Raw genomic sequence first — 25,000 nt, 5'->3', positions numbered from 1 at the left:
GTTTCTGGCGGAGAGGAACATGCCAACTCTGGAGCAATCCCCGTATTCTCCAGACTTGGCCCCTTTTGATTTTTTCCTATTCCTCAAGCGCAAGGGGATGATCAAGGGGACCCGATTTCTTGATGTGGAGGCTATCAAAAGGGCCATGACGATGGATCTCTGGAGGATTCCAAAAGAAGCCTTCCGGGGGTGCATCGAAGCATGGAAGAAGAGGATGGACAAGTGTGTGATACTGGAGGGAAACTATTTTGAAGGGCACAAGCTGTGATTTCAATATATTTTTTGGAATAAAATTTCTGTGAAGTCAGTCCCGTTACTTTTTCGACGGACTTCGTATATATATATATATATATATATATATATATATATATATATATATATATATATATATATATATATATATATATATATATATATATATATATATATATATATATATATATATATATATAAAATCAAAAGCATGTGGAGTGTGAAGAGCACTCCCACAATCTCCACTGGACATAGTTTTTGATTTACCTCCCGATCCCATTACGCGTCTTCTGGTTGAATGGTTTGCATTAACAGGAACAATTGTCTGGGTGGCAGATGGATAGTTTGCGGATGATGCATTTTTACCGTGTGATACATAATCCGCGGCGATGCTCACCATAACAGTCAGGAGGAGTGTCTGATATATACTGAAACGCAAAAGAAACTTACCACTTTTTAAACCTTCAAATATCAACAATAACACTGCGTGTAATAAATGTGTGAACTTATTTGTGGACAATAGTGTCCTCACTGTCAGACAAAACGGTCACGGATGGTCACTTGAACCTTCAATGGTCACTTCATAGCACAGCTGTTGAACAGCCGTTTTGACTGTCAATGATTAGCCAATGGGTACGGGATGATTTTAATGAGCTGCACGTGATGTCTTGATATTGACTTTAAAAAGGCCAGTGCAAAATGGGCATTTCGATCAACATGCAACGATTGTCAAGGGATCAACGGCAGTGTGCCTTGGGCATACTGCAAGGCGGATTGAGCTACCACGAGGTGGCACGTCGCCTTGGCTGTTCACACCAGACGATATCGGCCCTGGTGGACAGAGACACCCTCCACAACTCTGCAGACGACAGACCTTGATCAGGGAGGCCAAGAGTCACCATTGCAAGGCAGGACAGGCAGATGGTCCTAAGTCAGATGGCTTCAGACATTGAGGACTGAGTGGGACAGAATCCAGCAGCAATCCATCCAAAGACTGGTTTGCAGTATGTGCTGATGATGCACTGCCTGTATCCAAAACAATGGTGGCCACACACGCTATTGAAAGGGGACTGACATTGCACCCTGTGCTGTTCTGTACTGTAGAACAAACTTATGAGATGGTGTATTTTGGTCAAAAACTTGACATGTCATCAATAAAATGCCAATGTTTCAATTAGCAATTGTTGGTTTGTTTTATTTTGAACTGTTACAATTTTATTACATTTCAAACAAGTGGTAAGTTTCTTTTGCGTTTCAGTATACATGTATATCGAAAATGTGGAATGTGACTAGCACTCCTCTGAGCTCCAATGGACATAAGTCCTACACCAAAGCATTACCTCCAATCCCGGCGACTCTGCCAAACAGACAAAGATTACATGGTCAACATTAGTTAAACATCAAACGGGGCCACCTATCTGCATTTCAGACTTATTTGCCTCTTTTGAAGGTGCCTTTTTAAATAAAAAAAAACAGGTAAAATCAAACAACTTGGTGCATGCAACTTGACCCCATGGCCAAAGTACACAGCCCAGATGGACTGTACCATTAGCATACACATGCCCCTCAGCCCAAAGGTGAAGCACATGGGCAAGCAAACACACACATCATAACCCTGAAGGGCCAGAATGCATGGTCGTACAATTGGACCACTCCATAGGAGTGAGTCCCCATGATTCCAATGGCATGCCGTCCTGAATTTGGGCTTGTTTGCCCTCACCAGGATGGCGTACCAATAATATCGAACAAATGATGACTCCATTCATTGTTTAAACATCAATCGTACCTCATGGCTGTTATAGTGTGCGTCGCCACGGATTACGTGTCACATGGTAAAACTGCACAAGCCACAAAGAACAACCATCCATCTTCCACCAAGACGATTGTTCCCGCTCATGCAAAACCATTCAACCAGAAAACACGTGGTGCGATCAGTGGGGAAATAAATATATGTAGAGTGTGAGGAGCACTCTCCCAATCTCCAATGGACACAAAGTCCTCATGTGATGGTAAACCAGAAGAGGATTGTTGTGTCATATTGTCGCATTGTAATATGGGGTCATTCTGACCTTTTTTGGTTGTTTTTTGAGATTTCATTCTTCTATGTTTTTTTTTTCTTCTTAAATTGTCAGGAGCCAATCACATTGCACCTAACCTTACACAACCAATCAGCATAAAGTGCAAACAGACGAATGGACAGCCATATATATTCCCTATATACATATATGTTGCGTGGTGTTGCCGTACATACCATATGCCTGGTGTTCAAATTCATCCTGAGTTCAAATCTCACTTGGCTGTTGAATTAATACCAGGTGGGGTTGACTCTGTCTGTCATCCTTCTGGGGTTGACTCAGCCTGTCATCCTTCGAGGTCAGCAAAATGAGTGCCAGCTTGCTGGTATCCTGTGTCGGAGTGACGACCCATCCAGGATTGTGCCCAGTAGCCAAGGAGACTGCTTAGCACCAACGCTCTGCATAGAGTATGGTCCCAATGGATGGATGGATACTAGGGTGTTTCATATTGCAACTTTTTTGCGCGAGTCAAGTTGGCTACCCGTCGTAGCTTTCCAATATGGATAAAAACCCCACTCGCCGATTTTTAGAATTTTCCTCCCAAAAATGGCCGCCGACAGCTATTTTTTCCAAAATGGCGGCCTTTTCACGTTTTGACACAGAAATCGACTCCTACACCTGCTAAAATACGTTAATGTTACTTGATATGTGTATGTTTGTAGATGATTATGATTGCTATGTCTGCTTGCAGTCGGGGACTAGACATTAGGCATCCAATATGGCAGAAAAATCCAAAATGGCGTCCAAGATGGCCGATTTTTGGCCACTGGAAAGTTGTTCCCTCCGATGTGGGTTCTAATATGTCTAGTTATAGGTTTTTGGGTGTGCTAAATTCGTTTTTATGCTCTAAAATGCAGTATATCTGTCACAGAGACGTCTGCGGGAGTCATGCTCTCGCGTTAAGAAGTAGTTCTTGCAAGTCCGAAGAAGAATTTTGAATATTCTGGCCCTCATTGATATCAGAAAATAATTAAATATTCGACACCTATGGTTTTGACACCACAATTGGTAATTTTCGCTCTTGCCGATTCCAACGTGCCCACAGATGAGCGAGAAACAATGGCAAAACTGTTGCATCAGACACCTAGACTACCTCATGATCAACTCAGCCCAGGAAAGCCAAAATTTCCGGCCGTGGATGAGAATGAGAGTAGTGACCTGTGTCTCAGCAGTTTCATAGATGACGACTCGTGGCGGTTATTCAATCTTCTTGAACTATATGATGTACTTGATGTAGAATGGATGTGTGAGCCTGCAAGCATATTACCAGAAAGTGATGGTTACCAAAAATTCACAAACTATTTGCACAATGTTCACGTAGTTAACGACCTTGCAGAGCATGGAATTAAGTTGATTTCGGATTTTATAGACAAAACGAGGGATGAACAGCAAAGGCAAGCTTTGCTTCAAGTGGTTGAGTGGCACAGGCAGAATTATTCTGGATACACAAAATCCACTCTTCAGAAAATGTAGATAACTATATGAAGCGAAGTGTGAACAATGATGTTTTTGAACTATGGAAATTTTAATTAGAAATGTCGCTACAGCCATGTATGCCATGCCATGGCCAATATTATTGATTATCGAGGCTGATAGGCACGCATACATGAATTCAGATTAGAACATTCATTGTGGCATTAGTATACTCGTAATTCGTGTATATACTGTACATGTTAAATAAATACATGTTTGACCTTCGAATATTTAATTGTTATTTTCTGATATCAATGAGGGCGAGAATATTCAAAATTCTTCTTCGGACTTGCAAGAACTACTTCTCAACGCGAGAGCATGACCCCGCAGACCTCTCTGTGACAGATATACTGCATTTTAGAGCATAAACAAGAATTCAGCACACCCAATAACCTATAACTAGACATATTAGAACCCACATCGGAGGGAACAACTTTCCAGTGGCCAAAATCGCCCATCTTGGACGCCATTTTGGATTTTTCCGCCATATTGGACACCTAATGTCTAGTCCCCGACTACTAGCAGACATAGCAATCATAATCATCTACAAACATACACATATCAAGTAACATTAACGTATTTTAGCAGGTGAAGCAGTCGATTTCTGTGTCAAAACGCGAAAAAAGGCCGCCATTTTGGAAAAAATAGCCGCCGGCGGCCATTTTTGGGAGGAAAATTCTAAAACTCGGCGAGTGGGGTTTTTATCCATATTGGAAAGCTATGACGGGTAGCCAACTTGACTAGCGCAAAAAAGTTGCAATATGAAACATCCTCGTGAGGAGGTAGGCGGAGCTACAAACGCTTTCAATCGGGACTCCACCCAGAAGGGTGGGAGTTGCCCCGCCTACCGTGGGCCTGTCCAATGGAAGACAGCCAGGGAATCGCGCGATGGGTCCGACCAATCCGAGTGGCCAGGAGAAGAAGCCCCTCCAGCCTGAAGAGGAAGAAGTGGTTGTCGGGACGAGCGTGAAGAGATTGCGTCCCATGTGTCCCGAAGTGCTTCTGTCTGGTCTGTGCGGACAGCATCCCGCGCATCGGAGGTATCTCGTCTGGCGCATTACAGCAAGCGGTGGACCAACTCATCAAAGGAGATCACCTCGTCTCGCCTCCTCTGGTCCGTGCTTTTGGCGACCGGAGCTCCGGGAAGGGGTGGACGACCAGCCGCGCACTCGCGGCCAGGTAGCCAGCCGTTCTGACTCCCAGCCAAACTATCCTCCTCGGCTGGAGAACCGAATAAAAGACCCGATGGGGTCCATTTCTTTGGGTGTGTGTCTGAGTGTGGGCCTGTCTCTAAGTAGAATCGTTAAGTGCTTTTGCTTATACATTTGATACATTTCATATTCGGATAACTCTGCTCTTTTTGTGTTCCCTTCCCCCAATTGTAAATAAATCCCCTCTTGTTGAATGTCCCAGCTCGTCCTTGTCCTTTCTATCATTGGTTTGCCATGCTGCGAATGGGAATTAAGAGGTCTCATTGCTACCGTAATCGTGTGATCGGCCTGGCAGGATTCTGATACTCTCTGCTCAGGGTACAACTCGGATCCGGCTCGGTAACGGCCCGGATCGCGCAGATCCTGCCGAGGGTGAATTTCCCCGGTAGTTTGGACAACGTGGGTATTTAGCTAAATTGAAATTGGCAATCGACCCCATCCCACGTGGTCGACCTATTGGCGATCTTCGGTCCGATAAGGGCCCCGTGACCTTTCGGATTTATTTGAAGGGTGCGACCTAAATTCCGGGTGTTCGGTGGAGCCGACTCTACTGCTCCATCTAGCGGTCGTGCTCGCCACTGAGACCCGGCCCCACAATAGAAGGTACTAAACATTTACATCAGTGAGTGAGTGAGTCAGTGTATAGATAGAACTTTAGATATAAGATATCTAAAAGATATCTTATGATACACACAAACAAGCACACACATATCAATGGTAGGTTTGAAATCGAGATGTGGAAAGCTAGTAATGAAACTCTATAAAATATATAATATTGTTACTATATCAGTGACAAACATGGAATTCGAGCTCTCACAATAAAAGCATTGGTATAATAATACAGCCTTAACGCATTGCGATAATAAAGCCAAAATGCAGCTCTTCTTTTCCTTTCCCTTCCTCTTCCTTTTCCCTCGTCTCTCTGTCCCCTCCCTCTATGTTCTTCGTTATTCCTCTTATTCCTCTTCTTCCTCTGTCTCTCTCTCTCCCCCCCTCTCTCTCTCTCTCTACGCTATTAATGTTTCCCGCCTGGTTGCACTCGCTTCAGATAACGTTATCAGCTCTTTGTTAGCCGGTGCTGGCACACGTTATGGTCGGTGAGGCGACGAACCAAAGCCCACGATTTAGAGGCGATGACGACGGTAGACAGAAGGAGGTGTATTTGGGGGTGAGGGGGGGGGCTGAGGTTTGTTCGAGTTGAATTCAGGTGGATGGAGGGTGAGGCGGGGTTAATCAAAGTAAGACTTCGTTTCAGGCATGATTTTGTTTTCACAATTTGAAGTCATCCGACTATAAAGGGAATGAGGTTCACGTGTTTGGCCAAAGTCTGGCATCACGAGTATGAAAGTGAAAGAAGGAAAGCGAAGAAATACGTACATATTATGTGATACAATGGCACAAAATAGCAAATTGCAAAACCTCACCATCAATAGAGGAAACACGGGGTTACCATGGTGGATATGTGGACCAGAAATTGAGTCCTCATGAGGCAGGTTATCGGTTACAGGAAATGCACAATTTTCCCATTTTGCCAGAATGAAGGAATTGTTTTCCTACTCTGGAGTGTTTTAATGTTCAAAATGTATAGACAGAACAACTGGCTTTAATATACACGTACACTCCAGAGGAATGCATGCTTCATGATGCGGCCCCACTGCTGGCACTGCACGAGAAGATATCGGATTTGGTAAATGGCGTTAATTTAAAGCCTGGTGAGTAATATCGGGGAACAAGTAGGATAATTATTCATACAAAGTGCAAGAGAGGAAACCAAGGCTCTGACATGCAGTAAGGTAAGGCGTCACTTTACACGTCGGTCACAATCTCCTCTGTCACCCAAACGTTATGGGTTTAAACCCTCTGTCCATGTGTGCTCTCATTCACGAGCGCCCTCTGCAGTGATGCTTCACGAGCAGGACGAACACTCAGTGACGTGTCACGAGTGCGAGGCACACTCTCAGTGACGCATCACGAGTGCGAGGAACACTCCCAGTGACGTGTCACGAGTGTGAGAACAAATCTCAGTGACGCATCACGAGTGCGAGGCACACTCTAAGTGACGCCCCACGAGTGTGAGAACAACTCTCAGTGATGAGTCACGAGTGTGAGACACACTCTCAGTGATGTGTCACGAGTGCGAGGCACACCCCCAGTGACGCATCACGAGTGCGAGGCACACCCCCAGTGACGCATCACGAGTGTGAGAACAACTCTCAGTGACGCATCACGAGTGCGAGGAACACTCCCAGTGACGTGTCACGAGTGTGAGAAACACCCCCAGTGACGTTATCGTGCCGATCACGATTCACGCGTGAGATGAGCACACTTTCTGGAGACAAATTAAGTGGTATCGCCAAGAGGTAATTGCAAATCGACACCATTGCGGTCTTGCACAAGTGCCATTAATCTAAGGATTGTTCAACAGGAAGAAGTTTTTATATTAGTACCAGGACTGACAATGTGGTTATGACGTCATACTTATGCTCTTTCATATGTCTTATCCGTCTTACCACAGGACTTGTACAACAAATAAAAGATAAATCTCTCCATGTAAACATCGCCTCAACTTTATGGGTAATTATTAGGAGGCGAAATTCACTGATTGCACCGTCATTTACGTTTTGTGACGTCAAGCATTGGGAATAGAGACGGGGTGTGAAGAAAACTGGGAAAAAACTACAACCTATTTGATTCGATTATCGTTTAAGGATTTATCACCATCGGTTTTGACCGTCTCCCTCCGCCCCCCCCTCCCCCGGCTCACCTCCCCATGCCCTCAAAACAAACGAATATAGGATTCGAAATAAATTTACATCGCAGCTGTTTTCCGTTGTGGCTCATATTTGCCAAAGATCATGTGACATCCCAAATGTAGGTTTGGAGTGGAAGTCCTGGGAGAGGCGGGGCTGCATCACATGACGTGACCATCGAGCCAAAGCTTGGGGGGGTTTAAAAGCAAAGAAAATTTTTATTGGGAAATATCAGCACGTCCAGTTAAATTCACATTCAAATAAGCCATTAAACTGTACGTGTGTGTGTATGTGTATGTATGTATGTATATGTATGTATATATATATATATATATATATATATATATATATATATATATATATATATATATATATATATATATATATATATATATATATATATATATATATATATATATATATATATATATATATATACCAGGCCGAGTGGCGTGCGCATGCAATCCGGCTATACGGAGGCTTGGGTTGGAGGATCGCTTGAGGACAGGTCCTCTGCGCTGGGCCATGCTATGAGAGGGTGTAGGGCAGCCCGGAATCATGGCAAAACCCAATCCTTATCCCTGTGTCGTAAGAGGCGACCAGGGTTGCGTCAGGAAGGGCATCCGGCGTAAAACCTGTGCCAAATCAGTATGCGGATCATAACAGATGATCCGCTGTGGCGACCCCTAACGGGAGCAGCCGAAAAACGAACAAAATATATTATATATACTAGTGCGGGCCCGTAGGGGCGTGCCGTCGGTGCGTGCCAGTATATGCAGCTTCGTGCCTGCAGTATCAGGTCCCCAGCATCAATTGTGACGTCATATCAAACGAAGAAGAAGAATGGTGACATCCCCTCTCTCTCGCCCTCCTCTCTCCCCCTTCCTCTCTCCCCCCTCCTATGTCCCACCCCTCTCTCGCCCTTCTCTCTCCCCCCTCCTCTCTCCCTTTTCTTGCTCCCCCTCTCTTGCCCTTCTCTCTCCCCCCTCCCTCACCCTTCTCTCACCCCCTCTCTAGCCCTTCTCTCTCCGTGCGTATATGTATATATATATACATAAATATATATATATATATATATATATATATATATATATATATATATATATATATATATATATGTATATGTATATCTTCTCCCTATTTCGGCTGCTCCCAAAGGGGTCGCCACAACGGATTACCCGTTATGATAATGGTACGCCTATTCTAAGTACACTGGTACTCACGCCTACCAGTACACCGATACTCACTTCGCAGACCTCGGAAGGATGACAGGCTGAGTCAACCTCCTGGTGTGTATTAATTCAAGCGGCGAATGGGGCTTGAACTCAGGACCTTTTAGATCCCAAGCCGCTACCCTTACCACTATGCCAACACCAGGCTATATATATATATATATATATATATATATATATATATATATATATATATATATATATATATATATATATATATATATATATATATATATACACACATATATACACACATACATACATATTTCTTCTTTCGGCTGCTCCCGTTCAGGGTTGCCACAGCGGATCATCCGTATGATCCGCATAGTGATTTGGCATATGTTTTACGCCGGATGCCCTTCCTGACGCAACCCTGGTCGCCTCTTACGACACAGGGATATGGTACACCTATTTTAACCGGGGTATACACCGGCCCAGTGCACTGGTACTCATTTCGCCGACCTCGGAAGGATGACAGGCTGAGTCATCCCCCTGGTGTATTAATTCAGTGGCCCAACGGTGCTTGAACTCATGACCTTTTGGATCCCAAGCCGCTGCCCTCACCACTGCGCCAACACCAGGCTCATATATATATATATATATATATATATATATATATATATATATATATATATATATATATATATATATATATATATATACATATATATATATACATACACATATATATATATATACATACATATATATATACATATATATATATATATATATATATACATACATATATATATACATATACATATATATATATATATATATATATATATACATATATATATATATATATATACATACATATATATATATATATATATATATATATATACATATATATATATATATATATATATATATATATATATATATATATATATATATATATATATACATATACATATATATATATATATATATATATATATATATATATATATACATATACATATATATATATACATATATATATATATATATATACATATACATATATATATATACATATATATATATATATATATACATATATATATATATATATATATATATATATATATATATATATATATATATACATATATATACATATATACATATATATATATATACATATATATATATATATATATATATACATACATATATACATACATATATACATATATACATATATATACATACATATATACATATATACATATATACATACATATATACATATATATACATACATACATATATACATATATACATACATATATACATATATATACATACATATATACATATATACATATATATATATATATATATATATATATATATATACATATACATATATACATATACATATATATATATATATATATATATATATATATATATATATATATATATATATATATATATATATATATGTATACATATATATATATTACGGTTGTGGAAATTCACAGATCACCATTCAGGTTCCCCGAAGATCAGTTATGTCGATAAGTGTGTGTTCCAGATTACATTTCCCCACTGATGTATAATGGGCCTTGTTCGTGTGCCGGGCTGTGAACCTTTGAGGTGGTGTTATTCTTTTATTTGAAACAAACATCTCCTCACCATCTTCTCCACAACCGCCATCATCTCCTCACCATCTTCACTACAACCGTGTGAAGCCGGTGATTCCAAACACGTCCGCGTGAAGCCGGTGATTCCTAACACGGCCGCGTTTGACGGCAAGATCGGATCAAAACGGCGAAAGGGGCGGAGCCAGCCGGGGATGAAGAGTCGAAGGTGAAAGAGCAAGCCCCCCCCCCCCGAACACGATAAAAAGCCGTGCTGAAACGCTGAGAAGCCAGTTGAGTTTGGAGCCTGGAGTCCGGAGAGTTGAGCGGTTGAAGAGACGCCGAGTCGTCGACAAAACGAACGAGTTGGAGAACGAGTTGGAGAAAGCGTTGGAGAAGAACGCTGGGAGTACTGAGCGTTCAAGTTCGCGCTGCGCTGATGTGGTGGAGTCGCAGTTGGGGTGGGGAGCTGGAGAGTTCAGAGGTTGGAGTGCGGGCAGAGACGCCGAGGGTCGTCGAACCAGGTAGCCCGCTCGGTCTCTCGGAGCCCTTTCGGTCATCCCGGCTCCGAGAAAATTATAAAGGTTCACGAGCCTGGTTCTTCCTTTCATTCTGGGGTTTTGCATGGAAGTCTGTGGCGCCTTGTCCATAAGTCACAAACTGATTAAGTGCATGTACATCATCACTAGACATCGGCTGTAGGTTTTTGCTCGTGTTTTTTTCCCCATTTCCCCCCCCGCCCTCCCCCCCCATTCATTGCATTGCTTGCATGCCTGTGTGGAAATAAATGTTCCCCATTTTTGAATGTCACCTGCTCGTTGCGTCCCTTCCTACATTGACTGCCATGGAGCATTCGGAATAATTTGCTGGCTGATTATAAGCCGATAAAACGTACATCTGGTCTGACGGGGCTTTGCGATATAAAACCGCTCGGCAAACGGAACGAGCTGCTTTAGCGGCTCCTTTTCGTGAAGACTCCGTCGAGGTATAAACTTCCGGCATTTCTGTCCGCGTGAATAATTACGTACATCGACAATTCGGCGATAGACCCTGTAGCGCGTGGACAGAAGAGTTGGCTGGTTTATGGTGTGTTTAAAACACCCGTAGCTGGGTTTCGGCGTTGATCCGGAAACTGCGACTAGATTGCCACGTTCGGTGGGCGCGCGCGGCCGCAATTGGGCTAAAGGCGGTCGTCTGCACGCCAGAGTGGCGAAAATCTACAACACTGGTGTCAGGAGTGGGATGTTCAGTAAGGTGCGTTCCTTCTGCCCTCAGCTTGGAGAAATCATGTCGGGAGCGCTTGTGGTGGCGCGAATATCCAGTGCGATTGTCCCGGTGTGTGTGTTTATGAGTGTGGCGAAATGCGTGTTGAAACGCGCGCATAGCGTGAGTGAAATGGCATGCGTGGAAATGGACAAACGGGTCCAGACAAGGGATGGGAACAGCGAGCCGAAAGGGCCGCTTGTTGCTGTTTCGAGAACCACGCCAATTTCACGGGACGTCGTGTGCGGGGCCCTTTCGGCAGGTAGCGAACGGCCCTCACGCGCGTGTTTTCATACAGGTAAGCCGGCACAGGAACGTGCCGAGTATCGAAAAAGGCTGTCGCGAGGACGGTTTGGATGGCGAGTGTTGGGTGGATTTGGAACACGCGGGTCCCACGTGGACGCGTGTTCGGGACATTTCGTGCTGCTTACCGCGTGTTCTGTTCGCGGAGCGGGTTTCCGGGACGTTACGCGCACGCCAGCTGCAGGCTCGGTGTACGTGTGACGTCATCGGCGGGAATCTCGCGGCACGAATGCCGGACAAACAGCGCACATCCCGCGTGGAGAATTCCCCGCGAGCGAGCGCTATTCGGAATTGGCGGAGTGACGTCATTGCTGCACGGATCGGCCGTTGAAGGGGACGTCGGTGACACCCGCAAGGATGAACGGGCGTACTGTAAACCACCGCCATGGAGGTGCAGAGAAGGAGGAAAAGCCTCGCTTCCAGTACACAAGCCCAGGCAGGGGGTAGGAAACCACTTTGCTTAGGGCACAGGAACACAACTAGTTAGGGGGATGGGTTAGTGATAGTTAGACCAGCTTCATGGGGCAGGGACAAGTCCTCATGGGGCCCGTGGAATGGTTAGTTAGAAGGGATGTTAGGTTCAATTTAGAATGGGAAATGATTTTTGGAGACATGGACAGACTGGAAATGTGTTGAGGGGACGTAGCTTAGCTACGTAGAGTAAATGGAACGTGCATGAGTTTAAGGGATGACGAGGGAGCACGAGGTAGCTTGGGGACTCAGTTAGTAGAATGGCAGTGCCAGTGATATGAGCGATGAAATGCGTTCAAAGGAAACATGATGAGTGAGTGAGGGCCAGTGAGCCTGTGTGAATGGAGCGAATGTGGTATGCATGGTGCGATGAGTGATTGGGGGGAGGAGTGTTTCCCACTCAAGGGACCCCATGGTCAGAGTAATGGGAGTTAGTGGGTTAGCGAAATTCACAAAATGGAGGTCGTTTTGCTGTTGGTGCGAATGTAGGCTCGTAGCACGTTCGGAGGGGGTGCAGGAGTCCTGTTGACAGGCTGGCAGCGTGGCTGCGAATGGTATCACTTAGTGGGCACCCCGGGCATCGGACTAGTCGGCCGCCGTAGGTCAAGGGCCCAAGAGGGGCCGGGATAGCGTAGTGGGCACGGGTGGGCCCACATGAAGCGGGGCCCGTAGCGCCAATGACCACTTGGGCAGTGTCATGGGCATGGGCACCCGGGGAAAGGGGCCCATGGCGCCAGCCTGCCACGTAAGCGTCAAGGGGGAGTAGCCAGGGAGAGCACTCCCCAGATTTTAGGGAGCTGGTAGGCTCAGAGACAGTCTCAGGGCCCGGGGGTGTCATGGTTGGAGAATCGGCAGACGTTAGTTCCTGCCAAGTGAGGCACGCAGTCCAGCCACGAAACCGTGCGAGAGCACGAGCGAAAATTTGAGGGCAAGGCCCAAATTTGTGAGGACACCAACACAGGTGACGGTAATCTTGGTTGGTAGAACCAATAGATTAAGTGAGAGGCGGTTGTTGAAAGCCCCGGGGTAGTTGAAGGTGTAATAAATGTTAGGGCAGAAGTGTACCCCTCCGCACCATCCATCCCTTCACTCTCGGTAGGCCGCTGGACCCACCTTGGGTTAGATCGATGAAATCTGAGGAGGCCATTCTGAGGCTTAATTGGGCCTCAAGACAGGATGCTAGCTCTCCCTTATTCCCCTCCAGGAAGGGAACGTCGAGGTTGGGAGTAGGCGAGGTGACATGGTAGGTTAGCCGGATAGAGACAATAAAGGGGGTTAGGGAGACGAAATTATAAATAGAGTAAATAAATAAGATGGGGCAAAATTAGGTTTTGCAAACTAAGGGAGTGGGTCTGGACAGAGACAGACAAAGGCGAGATAGGTTGGGAGGGAGACAGTAGGGTAGGTCCGAGCCCGCCTTCAGACCGGCTGGCACCACCGCACTCCCTCCACAAACCTCCAGAACGAGACAAGAGGCTGACCAGCTTCGTATGCCGGCCTGTTTGTGCTACAGCGGCCTGTTCCGGCCTTGCCATGCCTTGTCTGTCTGTCTCTGTCTTGACCCCATGCCTGCAAGCCCTTGTTTGTATTTGCCCCTGTGTCCATCCATCACCACGTGCGCCAGGATCATCGAGCAAGTTGCTGGGACTGCCCTGCAGGCAGCCCCACCAACCATTGTGTTTGCTTGCGCCAGTGCCAATCCAGTGTTCTGCAGGGCAGCCACACACGGGGACTGCATTGGTGCAGCCCATGCACCGTTTGTGTTTGCTTGTGTCATCCAGTTCATTTCAAGGGGGAGGCCTGGGACTGCATTGGGCAGCCGGCTACCTTCTTGTGTTCAGTCCTGCATTTATTACATGAGCCAGAGACTGCATTTGGGCAGCCTGGCTCCCTGCTTCAAGAATGGCCTGTGGGATGGCATATGGCATGCCGGGTTTGAGTGAGTTGCCTCCAGCAGATGAAGACATGAAAAAGGTTCTGTGACAGACAACGGGGCCTTTTGAACAGGCCCCGAAGACATCCGACCTTCAGCTGTGGAGCACTCACCCTAAAATACTGAATAACTTTGCCATGCCCTTTTTCCCACAGAGTCCATCAGTCCTGGGCCATGGTTTAGTGTAAAATGTATAAGGTTAAGTTAAGGTAAAAATTGTAAATGAGTTTTGCTCACCCTGCATGTTTGTCGTAGCACCGGCAATTGTAGTTAAGTCGTCTGTCCGAGTGAGTTTGTTTAGTTAGTTACACAGCCCATAGGTTATTTACTTTTGGGACACGGATACACCAAATGTCACACTCAGGGATCCAAAGGTAAATCGTACTTGGGGAGAACTTACACATGAAGGCACACGAAAATTTGACGACTCGGGACGAGTCTGTAAAAAGGGGAGGGGTCGTGTTACGGTTGTGGAAATTCACAGATCACCATTCAGGTTCCCCGAAGATCAGTTATGTCGATAAGTGTGTGTTCCAGGTTAGATTTCCCCACCGATGCATAACGGGCCTTGTTCGTGTGCCGGGCTGTGAACCTTTGAGGTAGTGTTATTCTTTTCTGTCTTTTATTTTAAACAAACATCTCCTCACCATCTTCTCCACAACAAACAAACATCTCCTCACCATCTTCTTCACAACAAACAAACATCTCCTCACCATCTTCTCCACAACCGCCATCATCTCCTCACCATTTTCTCCACAACCGCCATCATCTCCTCACCATCTTCTCCACAACCGCCATCATCTCCTCACCATCTTCTCCACAACCGCCATCATCTCCTTACCATCTTCACCACAACCGCGTGAAGCCGGTGATTCCAAACACGTCCACGTGAAGACGGTGATTCCTAACACGGCCGCGTTTGACGGCAAGATCGGATCAAAACGGCGAAAGGGGCAGAGCCAGCCGGGGATGAAGGGTCGAAGGTGAAGGAGCAAGCACCCCCCCTCCCCCCCCGATAAAAAGCCGTGAAGCCAGTTGAGTTTGGAGCCTGGAGTCCGGAGAGTTGAGCGGTTGAAGAGATGCCAAGTCGTCGACAAAGAATGAACAAGTTGAAGAACGAGTTGGAGAAGAGCGCTGGGAGAGAGAGAGAGAGAGAGAGAGAGAGAGAGAGAGAGAGAGAGAGAGAGAGAGAGAGAGAGAGAGAGAGAGAGAGAGAGAGAGAGAGAGAGAGAGAGAGAGAGAGAGAGAGAGAGAGAGAGAGAGAGAGAGAGAGAGAGAGAGAGAGAGAGAGAGAGAGAGAGAGAGAGAGAGAGAGAGAGAGAGAGAGAGAGAGAGAGAGAGAGAGAGAGAGAGAGAGAGAGAGAGAGAGAGAGAGAGAGAGAGAGAGAGAGAGAGAGAGAGAGAGAGAGAGAGAGAGTTCACGCTGCGCTGGTGTGGTGGAGTCGGGAAGAGAGGTTGGAGAAGAGCGCTGAGAGAGCGTTCACGTTGCGCTGGTGTGGTGGAGTCGGGAAGAGAGCTTGGAGAAGAGCGCTGGGAGGGAGCATTCAAGTTCGCGCTGCGCTGGTGTGGTGGAGTCGCAGTTGGGGTGGGGAGCTGGAGAGTTCGGAGGTTGGAGTGCGGGCAGAGACGCCGAGGGTCGCCGAACCAGGTAGCCCGCTCGGTCTCTCACAGCCCCTTCGGTCATCCCGGCTCCGAGCAAATTATAAAGGCTCACGAGCCCGGTTCTTCCTTTCTTTCTGGGGTTTTGCATGAAAGTCTGTGGCACCTTCTCCATAAGTAACAAACTGATTTTGCGCATGTACATAATAAATAGACATCGGCTGTAGGTTTTTGCTCATGTCTTTTTCCCCATCCCCCCCCCCCCCATTCATTGCATTGCTTGCATGCCTGTGTGGAAATAAATGTTCCCCATTTTTGAATGTCACCTGCTCGTTGTGTCCCTTCCTACATTGACTGCCATGGAGCATTCGGAATAATTAGATGGCCGATTATAAGCCGATAAAACATCTGGTAGACGTACATCTGGTAGACGGGGCTTGGCGATTTAAAACCGCTCGGCAATCGCAAACGGAACGAGCTGCTTAAGTGGCTCGTTTTCGTGAAGGCTCCGTCGAGGTATAAACTCCCGGCATTTCTGTCTGCGTGAATAATTAGGTACATAGACAATTCAGCGATCGACCCTGTACCGCGTGGACAGAAGAGTTGGCTGGTTTATGGTGTGTTAAAAACACCCGTAGCTGGGTTTCAGCGTTGATCCGGAAGCTGCGACTATATTGCCACGGTCGGTGGGTGCGCGCGGCCGCAATTGAGCTAAAGGCGGTCGTCCGCACGCCGGAGTGGCGAAAATCTACAACAATATATATAATATATCCATCCATTGGGATCACGCTCTGTGCAGAGCATTGGTGCTGCTTGAACAGTCTCTAGGGGTATTGGACACAATCCTGGATGGGTTGCCACTCCAACACAGGATACCAGCAAGCTGGCACTCATTTTGCCCACCTCAGAAGGATGACAGGCAGTCAACCCCACCTGGTATTAATTCAACAACCAAGGGGGGTTTGAACTCAGGATCCTAGGATCCCAAGCCCACCACCCTAACCATTAAGCCAATACCAGGCATACATACTGTATATACTGTATATGTTGTTGTTCGTCTTTCGGCTGCTCCCGTTAGGGGTCGCCACAGCGGATCATCCGTTATGATCCGCATACTGATTTGGCACAGGTTTTATGCCGGATGCCCTTCCTGACGCAACCCTGGTTGCCTCTTACGACACAGGGATAAGGATTGGGTTTTGCCATGATTCCGGGGTGCCCGACACCCTCTCACAGCATGGTCCAGCGCAGAGCTCCCGTCCTCAAGCGATCCTCCAACCCAAGCCTCTGAGTAGCCGGATTACAGGCGCACGACACTACGCCCGGTTGCATACACACACACACATATATATATATATATATATATATATATATATATATATATATATATATATATATATATATATATATATATATATATATATATATATACACATGCATACATATATATTGTTACAGTTGTGGAAATTCACAGAACCCCATTCAGGTTGCCCAAAGATCAGTTATGACGATATTTGTGTGTCCAGAATAGATTTCCCCACTGATGTCTAACGGGCTGTGAATCTTGAGGTAGTATTATTCTTTTCCATCTGTATTTTGAACAACATAACCTCACCACCTTCGCCACAACGAACAACATCTCGCAATCATCTCCATAAACATCGCCATCTTCCCCAACAAACAACATCAACAAACAAACAACGACATCTCAACAACCACGCCATCCCCACCACAACAGCATCTCAGCAACTCCCGCCCCGATATCCCACAGAACGGGACAGAAATGACGGTGGGGCAACAACAACAGAGCCAAGCCGGAGTCTCCTGGAATTCCCCCCCGCCGTGAAGGGCAGGGCGAACGCCCTGAGCGATAAAAAGGCCCGTGTCGACGCCGATTGAGTTGTTGTTGGCGGTTGTGAGAGAATTGGGGAGGACATTGGTGGAATCGGTGTGGAGAGCGGGAGCAGTTGGTTTAAGTTGGTCGAGTCTGAGCCGGAGAGGAGTCGCCAGCAGTTCGCCGTTGGAGGCACCGTTTGAAGGCGTTGTTGGAGTCGAGACGAGTTCGGGCAGAGACATCGAGGGTCACCCAGCGAGTCACCAAGAGGGTGGCAGGTAGCCTGCTCGGTCTCTCAGAGCCTTACGGTCATCCCGGCTCCTAGCAAATATTGAAGGCTTACGAGCCCGGGTCTTGTTCTTTTCTGGGGTTTTTGCATGGAAGTCTGTGGCGCCTTGTCCGCTATGTAGAATTGTTATAAGTGTACATTAATAAATAGACAACGGCTGTCGGTCTTTTTGCTCGTGTCTTGTCCCTTACCCCCATTGCTTCATTGACTGCATGCGTGTGAAATAAATGTCATTGTTTGAATATTCACCTGCTCGTTGCGTCCCTTCCTCCATTGAGCTGCCGTAATTGCGTTCAGAATAACAGCTGGTTTTTAATAGCCGATAAGATAATATAGTCCGACGGGGCTTGGCGATAATAAAGCGCTCGGCAATCGCAAACGGCGCGAGCTGTTTAAAACGGCTCGTGTCCGTATGGGTCCCGTCGAGGTGTAAATCCCCGGCATTTCTGTCTGCACGAATACTTAGGAAAATCGAAAATTCGGCGATCAACCCTGTCGTGCATGGACAGAAGAGTTGGCTGATTTACGGTGTGGTTAAAAACACACCCGTAGCTGGATTTCGGCGTTGATCCGAAAGCTGCGACGAGACTTGCCACGGTCGGTGGGCGCAATTAGCTAAAAGCGGTCGTCCGCACGCTGGAGTGGCGAGAATCCACAACAATATATATACTAGCATATACCCGTGCTCCGCACGGAGTTGAATGGGTGGCAAAAGGTGGATGAGGCATAATAGTTGATGTTATGGGAAGCTGGGGAGGGTGTCATTAGGGATGTGATGCACTATGGTTACCTGTCCTTAGTTTTCTAAAGGACCTCCCTGTACATGACATTTTGGGTGAGTGTGTATGTATATATATATATATATATATATATATATATATATATATATATATATATATATATATATATATATATATATATATATATATGTACATACATACAGAGCAGACTTATCCCGTTATATCTTCGACAACATTAACTTATGCTACAATAGGCGCCATTACATAACACAAACCCGATGAAGATTCGGTAGTCCTCATCTGCTCTCCTTCCTTCTAGCTAAATGGCCCTCGAAATACCTGGTGCGGTCGGCCGACTGTGCAACCCAGTATGCTTTTGGAGACGCTCCGATTGAGCAATCCCACCTTAAGAGTCAGCGTGTTATCTCCTGCTTAATCACTTTGCCGGAGGTCGTGGAAACGTGTGCTCCGCACTGGTCCAGAAGAACGTCCACGAGTGTAGATGCAGCGACATGAGACGAGGGGCAGTGAAGAGAGGACGGAGCACAGAGGGCGAGGCAAACAGGCGGAGAAGTGGACGAGGCAGGCAGATGTAGAAGTGGGCGAGGAAGGCAGGCGGAGAAGTGGGTGAGGAAGGCAGGCAGAGAAGTGGGCGAGGCCCGGGCCTTTTACAAGCCCTGGGCGAAGGGTGACGATCCGAAGCGACATGCCGTGACCTGAATCGTGCTTCCTTTTTGGGCCAGGGCAATCACAGCCCCACCCTGCCAGGCTCCTGGGGCTGGAAGTGGTCTCATGCACATCCGGCGCGACACGGCCCAGAGCCTCGCGAACCCCCTTTACAACCCACATCCCTCGCTGCCCGTCCTGCCATGTTCTGGTGACTGGACGAGGGTCAATTCAGTCCCATGCCCTCATTCGTGCATCCCTGGCAAGACGCGGCCGGCGCTGCCAACTCGCTTGGCCCGTCCCCGCAAAACGCGGTCCGAGTGGCCTGGGCCGTGCAGCACGCCTGTTTTGTGGTGAATTGTATCGATGCGGAGGTGCGGGATAATTTTTCCCATGTGCGGGAGATGTTGGTGGTTGAGGTGGTGAGCTTTTGGTGAGAGAAGGTTGAGCAAGATGAAATGCCATTGTAAACTGTTGCACAGATTTGAATGAAAGGGCGTGCCATGTGTGCGCCGGGCAGCGAGTTTATTCATGTTGTGAGTGTTTCAAAGGTGGCTGCCTGGGTGCTGTACCTGCTTCGATTTGCACCATGGTTAAAAGGAAAGGGATGGATGGGAATCAGGATTGAAGATAGATATATAATTGTTAAACTGAGCTATTAGACCCATGCAACACACTTCGTCCTGTTAACCCACTAGACATGAGGAGAAGGTCTGACTGCACGAATCCTAACGAAACAACTGCCTGGGGATCACTATATGTTGGTTGCCATTGCCTTAGGAGGCATGCGGTTTTACAGAACCTCAACAATACATATATATATATATATATATATATATATATATATATATATATATATATATATATATATATATATATATATATATATATATATATATATATATATATATATATATATATATATATATATATACACCGTCGTGCGCCCAGAATCCGAACGCCCCATTGTTTGAACAAATTGGAATCCGAACAATTTTTGAGAAAAATTTGCCCTAAAAACCGAACACATTTTCGAAAACCGAACACAACGTGGCGTTCATGTTTGTTCACGTGTCTGTTCGAGCCGCATCTTCGCGCTTTGTTCATTCAGTTGGTCGGTGGAAGTACTCGTGAAAGCATCTCTCGTGTCGATCGCTACTTTACCTCGTGTTTTCACCTTCATTTGTGCTGTTTTTTTTCTTCTTCAATTATCACCCTTGTGCATTCACCTTGGCAACCAAGAAGAGCAGTGAAGCAAATAGGAGTAAGAGGAAGTCCGTGAGAACGACAATTGAGTTGAAGAAAGAACTTATCGCTAAGCATGAGGAGCGGTACGCGTGTGTCTGATCTCGCTGCCATGTTCGAGCTGCCGAAATCGACCGTGTGTAGGATTCTGAAAAATAAAGAAGCGAGAAAGGCGCGAAAACCCGTCGTGAAGCGAACTCATTCAATGAACCCTCTGACGAATCGGCTTTAACGAACTCAACGTTTTTTTTCGCGAGCATGGTAGTGACGTCATGCTGAGTCACCCAATCGCTTCACCTCTTGATTCTCTCCGTGGAACTGTGCGGTGAAAATGGCACGTTTGTGTCTCCACATAGTGTATTGGGATACAAAACACCATTTGGTGCTTCATGGTTAATTACATACCTCCACCAGGCTGAACAGTTTACGTTTTAGATCCCAATGGTCACTGATAGGCCAGAGCTGCATCCAGACCTGATGGAAGAAGCGACAACGCTCCTGCTCATGCCCCAGGCTTGGAAGAAGATTCATGACTCAGAAAAGGTCATTTACTCATCTTATTTTACCTTAAACATGGGTAATTTCAGTTGAAAGTGTCTTGAAAGTGGGTTTTCTTGGGGTCCAGGAACGGATTAATTCACTTTCCATTATTTCTTATTGGGAAAATAGTCTTGGAATCCGAACAGCCTCTTGGAACGAATTAAATTCGGATTCTGGGGGCACCACTGTATATAATATACACACATACATATATATATATATATATATATATATATATATATATATATATATATTTCACAAAGAAAACCCAACACAACACAAAAAAACCCCTTTCAAAATTTTCATCTTTGCCTTTTGGCCTATTAGATCAAAATCATTAAATTACATTAAATCAGACTATTTCCACCTTTATTGACACATCATAACCCACAACTTCGAAGTGTAAAAAAAAAATTCAATAACTTCAGGAAATTAATTAAAAATACAAAACTCGAATATCTTACTTGGAAAAGTGTCCACGCCCCCTAAATAATAACAATTGTAAGTTAGCTCAGGTGTAACCAATCACCTTCAAAATTACACACCAAGTTAATTGGCCTCCACCTGTGTTAAATTGTAGTGACTGATTATATCAGAATAAAATTAGCTATTCCTGTACGTTTTCTCTGCTGGGTGGTGCATTTCACAGCAAAGACAACCATGAGTACCAAGGAGCTTTCAAAAGACCTCTGGGATAAAGTTGTGGAAAGGTACAGATCAGGAGATGGAAGTAAAAATATATTTCAAATTCCTTAAATATACCTTGGAGCACTGTCAGGACAATCATTAAGAAGTGGAAGGCGTATGGTACCACCAAAACCCTGCCTCGATGAGGCCATCCCTCCAAACTGGATGACCCAGCAAGGAGCACACTGGTCAGAGAGGCCACCAAGAGGCCAATGGCAACTTTAAAAGAGCTATATGCCTTTATGGCAAAGACTGGTCACTGTGTGCATATGGCATCAATATCCCAAGCCCTCCACAAGTCTGGCCTGTATGGTACAGTGGCAAGAAGGAAGCCATTACTCAAAAAAGCCCACCTTGAGTCCCATTTGATGTATGCAAAAAAACCACTCTGGAGCATCTGAAGCTATGTGGAAAAAAATTTTGTGGTCTAAGGAAACCATGATGGAACTTTTTGGCGAGAATGGAAAATGTGACATTTGGCACAGAGCCAACACAGCATATCACCCAAAGAACACCATCCCCACTGTGAAGCATGGTGGTGGCAGCATCATGTTATGGGGATGTTGTTTCTCATCAGCAGGGACTGGCGCACTTGTCAGCATAGAATGGAAAATGTATGGAACAAAATACAGAAAAATCCGAGAAAAACCTGCTTCCCTCTGCAACAAAGCTGAAATAGGGACGGAAGTTCACCTTTCAGCATGACAATGACCCGAAGCACACAGCCAAAGCCACGCTGGAGTGGTTAAGGAACAAAAAGATAAATGTCCTTGAATGGCCGAGTAAGAGCCCCAACCTAAATCCAATCGAAAATCTGTGGCATGTCTTGAAGATTGCTGTCCATCAACGCTTGCCATGCAACTTGACTGAGCTTGAACAGTTTTGCACAGAAGAATGGGCAAATATTGCCCAATCAGGGTGTGCAAAGTTGGTAGAGACCGATCCCAACAGACTCACAGCTGTAATTGTTGTCAAAGGTGCTTCCACCAAGTATTAACTCAGGGGATGGACACTTATCCAACCAAGATATTCTAGTTTTGTTTTTTAAATAAATTTTCTGAAATTTGCAGAACATGTTTTCCACTTGGAAGTTGTAGGTTACATTGTGTAAATCAAGGAAAAAGTGTGATTTATTGCATTTTAATTCCAGGCTGGAAGACAACAAAAGGTAAAAATTTTGAGAGGGGGTGTCGACTTTCTCCAGGGTGTGTGTGTGTGTGTGTGTGCGCAAGTGCGTGTGCGTGTTGCTGTTGTTGACTGCTATCTCCACGCAGAAGATAGAACGGGAACCTTCCTAGTTTCAAAGTATCTGCCTCCATTAGAACCTTTCATCCGTTATCAGCATTTTAAGTCGGATCCAGGTTTTTGCATGTATCTGGATTGATTACTGATAAAGGCTTGAGGTTCTACATGACAGTAAGAAATCTTTTGTAAATACAAAACCATTCCACACACGTGGTAATTATAATCAATCCTTGGGTTTATAAGGATCACAATTAGACGAAGTTGTAAACTGACAGAACTTACACGTTTGTTGATGGTCACCGTTTCGGTCTTCATGGTGTGTGTGTGGGAGAGTAATAAAATGTTTGCGTTCTCGAAGCCCCATTAGTGCGTCCATAAGATCTGTGTGCACAGACACGCATACACTCCTTCTCTGGGGTAAGTCATTCAGTCGAGGTGAACCGTCAAATTGAATTCTCTTTTCCCCTAAAGATTATTGGTCCATTGGTTTTGCGCATTTTTTTTTTTTAAGCAAACATTCGAACCACGTGCTTTGTTGAAAGTATAGCCCATTGAATACATCCTCCCTCCACGAATACAGCATCAACTGCGTTGGACTCTCACTGGTGCAGGTATCCGTGTGTGTGTGTGTGTGTGTGTGTGTGTGTGTGTGTGTGTGTGTGTGTGTGTGTGTGTGTGTGTGTGTTTACAAAGTGACGATTTTGACGGAACGGCCCGGACGTAACACGATCCAAATTGCGCAAATGTTACGACAACGCCTCAACGTGTTCGCGTCGACAAGCAATGGCGGAGCTGATTAATCGGCTGCACTCGGATTGCAAAGCGAATTATATGGACACAGTGGAGAGAACGGCCGAGTGCACACGGCGTTCAGAACCCAGGACAGCTCCAGAGAGAAGAAGAAGAAGAAGAAGAAGATTAAGAGTAGGGAGTTGTGACTTGATTTGTTGAGTTATTGTGATCAACACATGATCCATGAGGTCGGGAAAGTGTGTGTGTGTGTGTGTGTGTGTGTGTGTGTGTATGTGTGTGTTTATTTATTTCTTTTTTGCGTGTGTCTTTTTGTGTGTGTGATGGAATTGTTAGGTTGTGGTGTGTGAAAAAACGAGGTGCGTGTGTGATAATGGACATTTCTTTTGGTGAGGCATCTCCTGCTGATTTGTCATTTTCTTTTGGTAGAAAATCCAATGAACTGTTTTTCTTCACTATTGATATGTTTCTTATGTATTTATTTGATTCTTGTGTATTTGTGAAGAGTATGGGTTGACTTGACTGCCCGGACACAACTGAGGTTGTGGATCTACTGATGTGGACCCGTGCGTGACCAAGGTTGTGGATCTGCCGTTTGAGAAGTTTCTGGGCTGAAAGGATCGAAACCTTGAGGAAGAACGGTGCCCAGCTGATGATCCTCGGTGTTGGGAAAGTGTCTACTTGTGTATGTGTGTGTTTTTTTTATATATACATATATATATATATATATATATATATATATATATATATATATATATATATATTTATTTATTTTTGGGTGTGTGATAGAATTGTTATGAACAGTTGTGTATGAAAAAACGAGATGTACGTTTGTTTTTTTAATTTACATTTATTTATTTTTGTG

General features: G+C 45.3%; 1 long non-coding RNA gene across 1 annotated transcript in view; it reads right to left on the bottom strand.

Annotated features, from left to right (window-relative positions):
* The window catches only part of LOC147012974 (uncharacterized), a 180,006-nt gene that overhangs the window by 133,469 nt on the left and 21,537 nt on the right, over positions 1-25,000 (bottom strand). The gene's annotated exons all lie outside the window — the stretch shown is intronic.

This window comes from Eptatretus burgeri, chromosome 14 (genome assembly GCF_056783735.1).
Source record: "Eptatretus burgeri isolate ZD-2024b chromosome 14, Ebu_testis_v1, whole genome shotgun sequence".
NCBI lineage: Eukaryota > Metazoa > Chordata > Myxini > Myxiniformes > Myxinidae > Eptatretus > Eptatretus burgeri.
The sequence above is the reverse complement of the archived record's forward strand: the minus strand, read 5'-3'. Positions and strand labels throughout refer to the sequence as shown.